This window comes from Cavia porcellus, unplaced genomic scaffold (genome assembly GCF_034190915.1).
Source record: "Cavia porcellus strain 051 isolate PalLab524CR breed Dunkin Hartley unplaced genomic scaffold, mCavPor4.1 scaffold_27, whole genome shotgun sequence".
NCBI lineage: Eukaryota > Metazoa > Chordata > Mammalia > Rodentia > Caviidae > Cavia > Cavia porcellus.
In genome coordinates, this window is record NW_026947510.1 from 158,153 (window position 1) to 165,264 (window position 7,112).

Sequence of the window (7,112 nt, forward strand, 5' to 3'; positions counted from 1 at the left end):
CTTAAACTTGTTTGTGTTGACAAACTGTAGAATCATTTTGTATTTTATATCATAACAGTTCTATTCGTCAATTTGAACTTTTATTCTATAGTGATTGTCTTTTAAAAATCTAAATAATCCTGCATTCTGTAATACCCAAATGTTATATACTAACACAAGACTTTTTAATTTTTTTTTACTTTATAGAGATTAAGACAAAAGAGGACATAACAAAGCAGATCAGAATAGAACAATGCAAGTAACACAGCATTTTACCACATGACAACCCATAATTAACAGTAACTACCATAATGTCTTTCTTTGAAATAGTTGAGCACAGCTTCATGTACAATAGTATCAAACATAACAAAACAATACAAAACCATTCAAGAAAATGAAAGCATTACAGGGCTTTCAGAACCAAATAGCAGAGAATGAACAATGGCTACTCTATTGTCTCATTTTCCATAGAAAATTTGTTTAAACTATCACACATAATAATATCCAACAAGATACAACAGGATAGAAGCAAAGACACCAGAAAAACAAAAGTATACTAGGACTTCAGAGTAAGAGGATACTAAACCAGCACTGCCTATTCTACTGTCTTGTTTTCTTTAAAATAGCTGTTTATACTATCACAGATAATAAAATCAAACAAACTAGGATGAAACCATTCCAACTAATGGATACAGACATTATAACGCTTCAGAGCAATGTAATGGGAAAACATGATCACTATAAATTCTTATGTACTCTTACCATTTTTTACAGTAGGGAGACTATACAGTATTTATACGTATGAGTTTCATTTACTTTGCTTATGAGTATGGTCTAAAGTCGTATCCATTTATTTATAAATATCTCAATGTGGTCATTCTTTATAACTGAAGAGTACTCCATTGTATAAAAATACTACAGCTTTTTTATCCATTCCTCATTTGATAAACACTTAGATTGCTTTCAAAATCTGGCTATTACAAATTGTGCTGCTATAAACATGGGTACAAATATATCACTGTGGTATGATGTTTTCAGTTTTTCTGGGAATATCCCTAGAGGTGGAATAGCTGAAAAACATGGGACTTCCAATCCCAGCTTTTTGAGAAATCTCCAGTCTGCCCTCCACAATGGCTGTACCAGTCTACACTCCCACAAACAGTGCAGGAGAGTTCCCTTTTCCCCACAGCCTCTCCAGCATTTGTTGTTGGTAGTTTTCTTGATCCTGGCCATTATTTCAGGAGTGTGGTTTTAATTTGCATTTCTCTAATGAGCAATGATGATGAACATTTTTTCATTTATTTATTTGCCATTTGTATTTCTTCCTCAGAAGTGTGTATTCATCTCAGATGCCCATTTTTGGATTGGGTCTTTGAATTTTGGGGGTCTGAGTTTTTAATTCGTTATATGTTTTAGACCGAAGTCCTTCGTCTGAGGGACAGTTTAATAAGATTTTTTTCCCAGTTTGTGGGCTTTCTTTTCACTATACTGGAGATTTCTTTCCACATGCAGACACTCTTTAATAAGATGGATCCCAGCTATTGATTCTGGGAAGTATTTCCCATACAGGTTGATTACTGTTCGTGAATTCTCTACCTACCCGTATGTCTTCAAGATTTTTACCTAATTTGTCTTCCTACAGATTTAGTGTTTCTGTTTTAATATTCAGAAATTTGATCTATTTAGATTTTAGTTTAGTATGTGGTGATAAGCATGGGTCTAGTTCTAGTTTTCAACATATGGACAGCCAGTTTTTCCAACAAGATTTATTAAAGAGACTGTCATTCTTCCAGTGAACATGTTTGGTTCCTTTATTAAAGATAAGGTGGTTGAGTGTGTTGGTAGTTGTGGCTGATTCTTTTAATCTATTCCACTGATCTCCAGATCTGTTTTTATTCCAGTTCCATGTTGATTTTATTACAGTTGCTTTGTAGTATAACTTCAAGTCAGGATTGTGATGCCTCCTGCCTTGCTTTACTGCTTAGAATTGCCTTGGCTACTCTAGGTCTCTTCCAGTTCCAGGTGAATTTTAGGATTGATTTCTCTAGATCTATGAGGTATGTTCATGGTATTTTCATTGGGATTGCATTGAATCTATATAACAGTTTTGGGACAATGGCCATTTTTACAATATTTATTCTTCCTATCCACGAGCAAGGGATGCCTTTCCATGTACTGAGATCAGCCTCAATTTCTTTTTTGGTGTATTATAATTTTCCCTGCATAGATTTTGACTTATTTTGTGAGATTAATTCCTAAGTATTTCATTTTTGTGGGTGTTAGTGTGAAGGGTGTGGCTTCTTTTATTTCTCTTTCAGTAACTTTGTTGTTAGTGTATAAAAACACACTATTGATTTTTGAGTATTGATTTGTATCCAGCTACACTGCTGTGTTTATTATATCTAGGAATCTTTCAGTGGAGATTTGGGGGCCTTCTATATAGAGTATCATGTCATCCACAAATAATGATAATTTAACTTCCTCTTTTCCTATCTTTATCCCTTTTATTTCTCTCTCTTGTCTTATTGCTCTGGCTAATATTTCCAGTACTATGTTGAATAGGAGCAGAGATAAGGGGCATCTTTGTCTTGTGCCTGATTTTAAGGTAAAGGCCTTCAATTTTGGGCCATTTAATATGATGCTGGCTGTTGGTTTTTTATACATGGCTTTTATCATATTGAGGTAAAGACCATCTATTCCAATTTTCTGTAAGTTTCTTAGCATGAATGAATTTTGGACCTTATCAAAAGCTTTTTCTACATCTATAGAGATGATCATATGATTCTTACTTTTGGCTTTATTGATATGGTGGATTACATTGATTGATTTACTCATGTTTAACCATCCCTGCATGCCTGGGATGAATCCCACTTGGTCGTGGTATATAATCTTCTTGATGATTTGCTACATCCTGTTTGCCAATATTTTATTGAGGATTTTTGCATCTGTGTTCATTAGGGAGATTGGCCTGTAGTTCTCTTTTTTAGTTGGGTCTTTCTCAGTTTTTGGTACTAGGGTAATATTTGCTTCCAGGAATGACCTAAGAAGAATTGCTTCCCTTTCAATTTCATTGAAAAGTTTGAGGAGTGTAGGCATTAGGTCTTCTTGTATTTCTTATAGAAAGCTGTTGGGAATCCGTTTGGCTTGGCCTCTTCTTTGTAAGTAGAGACTTAATTACATTTTCAATTTCATTAATAGAAATTGGGTTATTCAGCACTTTTACATCTTCTTGACCCAGCTTTGGTACTTTATATATTTCTAGGAATCTGTCCACGTCTTTTCTGTAACCAAAGCTATGAGAGTAGAGGTTTTCAAAATAGGTGTTGATGATCTTCTGTGTTTCCACAGAGTCTGTAGTGATTTTTCCTTTTTCATTTCTTATTGCGTGAATTTGAGATGTTTTGTTTCTTTTTTAATAAGGTTGGTTAGGGGTGTATCAATTTTACTTATTCTTTGAACCAACTCTTTGATTCATTGATTTTTTTTTGATTGTTTTCTTAGTCTCTGTTGTATTAATTTCTGCTCTGATTTTTATAATTTCCTCCCTTCTTTTGGCTTTGGGCTTGACTTGCTCTTCTTTTTCTATATATTTGAGGTGTACCATCAGGTTGTTTACTTGTATTCAGTCTGTTTTCCTGATATGGGATCTCAGTACAATAAATTTTCCTCTGAGGACTGCTTTCACTGCATCCCACAGATTCTGGAAGTTGTATTTGTATTTTTGTTTGCTTGTAGGGGTTCTTTAATTTCTTCTTTAATTCCCTCTGTGACTCACTGATTGCTCAAGAGTGTATTATTCAATTTCTATGTGTTTTGGGGGGTTTTGCAGTTTCTTTTATCATTAATTTCTAGTTTCATGGCAGTAAGATCTGATAAAATGCATGGGATATTTTCAATTGTTTTGCATTTATTTAAGTATGTTCTGTGAACTACTATATGGTCTATTTTAGAGAATGTCCCACGTGCTGCTGAGAAGAATGTATATTCTGATGCTGGATGGAACATTCTGTATATGTCTATCAAGTCCATTTGTTCACAAGTGTGATTTAGTTCTGTTATTTCTTTACTGATTTTCTTTCTGGTTGATCTGTCCCTGGTGTCAATGGTGTGTTAAAGTCTCCTGTTATAATTGTGTTATTGCTAGTTTGATTTTTCATTTCTATTAATATTTTCTTTGTATAACTGAGTGCTCTGGAATTTGGTGCATATAAATTTAAGATAGTAATCTCTTCCTCTTTAAGTTTTCCCCTAACTAGTATGTACTGACCTTCTTTATCTCTTAGGATCATTCTTAGTTTGAAGTTCACATTATCTGCAAACAGAATAGCTACCCCCACTTTTTTTTTTTCAGTTTCTGTTGCCTGAAGTATTTTTTTCCATCCTTTAACTTTCAGTGTGTGAGTTTCCTTTTGTGTTAGATGGGTCTCTTGCAGACAGCATATGGTTGGATGTTGTTTCTTGATCCATTCTGCCAGTCTGTATCATTTAATTGGTGAATTGAGACCATTTACATTAATGTTTATAACTGTTATATATTGGCTTATTGTTGACATGTTATCTTTCTTCTGCTGCACATTTATGTTTCCATTCTGTTTAGTTGTCTATCTTGCTTAGTGGTTTTTTCCTATGTGTATCTAGACTGTCTCTCAGTATTCATTGCAGGATTGTCTTGGTGTTCATGAAGTTCTTCAGCTATTCTTTGTCATGGAAGTATCTTATTTCTCCATTCATTTTGAAGCACAATTTTTCAGGGTACAACAGTCTAAGTTGAAAATAGTTTTTCTTTAGGATCTGAAATACTTCACTCCATGCTCTTCTTGACTTCACTGTTTGTGTTGAGAAGTCTGCTGTATTTCTCTTAGGCTTTCCTTTATAGGTGCTCTTTTCTCTCTGACAGTTTGTAGTATTCTATTCTTATGTTGGATTTCTGGGATGGTGATTATTATATGTCTGTGTGTACTTTTATTTTGGTTTGACTATTTGGAGTTCTATGTGCTTCACTAATGAAAATATCAGTTTCCATTCTCATCATTGGGAAATTTTCAGCTATTACTTCTGTGAATAGCCTCTTAATATCATTTGTGTTGTTCCCTTCTTTGTCATTTATCCCTATCAATCTTATGTTGTTTTTCTTTGCATCATCTAGCAGCTGTTAAATTGTTATTTCCTGATTTCTTGTTATTTTTAAAAGATGTTTCCTTTCCTGTTCACTTGCTGCAATCTTGTCTTCGAGGTCTGAAATTCTATCTTCACATTTGTTGAGTCGATTTTGACCATCTTTTTAAAATTTTTTATTTAAAGGAAAACAAAACAAAACAGTATAAGTGTACAAGTAATACAGAATTGCAAAATAAAAAGGTAAGAAATCACTAGTTAATAGATTACATATTGGAATCAATTAGAAATAGTTATTCAAGTTATAGGATTCAAGCATACAAAGTGGATATTCAAACAGTGAGACTGCAAACAGTTGTGTTCAATGATCCAACAAAAACTCAGTAATATTATGGTCATCTATCTTAACACACCCAAACACACTTGCAGTTGTATCCTTTAGAGCACATTTTTCCCTCTCTTTTTTACAACAAAATTTACACATTTTGGGTTTCATTACTCCCATAGTTCTCGTTACTTTTTTTTGAAGAGAATAAAAAGAAATATGACAAAACAAAGCAGGATTTTGACAACTTTTGATGGAATTTTTTATTTCCTGTATGACTCTTTGTATCTGCTTCATGTATTCTGTTTGTTTCTTAAATTGTTCATTCAGGGATTCTATCTTTCTGGTTTTTTCCTCTAATTTTTAACTGTGTCTTCTTTAGATGGGTTCAGCATCTCTTTCATTGCTTTTATTATTTCTTCTTTTACCTGGGAGATTATTTCTAGTTTGAATTCCTTTAAAGCTTCCTGGAGTTGCTTCTTTATTTCAGTTGCTATTATTACAGGTATTTCAGGTTTGTGGCACAGATTTTCTTCTATGATCATGGCTCCTAGGCTTTCTTGGGATAGGCTGGAGGTTTGAGATTGTGTTTTGGTCTTTCATGTTATCATCTTCCTATATTTCTGTGTTTCAAGTGTTGTTCCAAGGCTTCCCTTAGATGTGTTGTAAATCATCTCCTATGCCCTAGGCTCCTGGAACTAAATGAAGGTTGCTGAGCGAGGTCCAGTCAGGCCCTCAGGCCCTCCTGTGCCACCTTCAGTTTTCCTGGTAGCTGGGCAGGCACCTAACCATTGTGGATGATGGGCTAAAGCTCTTTCTGGGCAAAGACCAATGCCCTGGAACTCACTTCACCTGCTCTCCATTCCCGTAATTGAAGAAGGTCCCAGGGCGTAAATACAGTCAGTCTAAAAAACCTCCCAAGGCTAATCTAGTGTGGCTGGGAGTTGGGCAGGTCCTTGAGCACTGGGAGCAATGATCTTAAAGTCTCCCAGGGCTCAGGATGGCGCGTGGTGGACTCACTCCAGCCACCAGCTGAGTTCCCTGGTTTGGGAGAAAGTCACTGGGTGTGGCCTGGGCAGGCCTGAAACCTGCAGAATGAACCCCAGTGTGGCTGGGCTCTGGGTGGTCCTTGAGCTCTGGAAGTGATGATCTTAAAGTCTCTAACACAAGACTTTTTAAATTGCATATACGACATGATTGTTTTTATTGCATGAGATTGTTCTATTTGGAATTGTATAAATGATCAATCTAAAGAATAGCAAAATTTCTTTGAAAACATATATTGCTACACTGGTCACTATCAAACAGGTTTACTTCATTGTAATCATGTAGATATTTTGTAGAAATTAAGTGATCTTGTGCAGAATGAGAAGGGGACATTAACAGGCACAGAAACTCAGTGGAGCAGGTACTAGTCTAGCCCTAAGACTATAATCACCTCGTGCTTTCTGTAGTTCAGTGGTGGTACACCTTTTAGAGCACTCAGTGATAAACAGCCAGGTACAGCACTTGTGTCATAGCTCACCACCACTGATATAGTTTTCAAACGCTGCATACCTTGCAAATGATCCCTCATTCATAGGACATTCTTCTCCCTGGATATTTTTGGCACTATGAACATTCTGATACAGCAGTAGAGAGCAATACATAAACTGACAGATTTGAGGATGTGTTTCTTCAACACAGTTTGAGT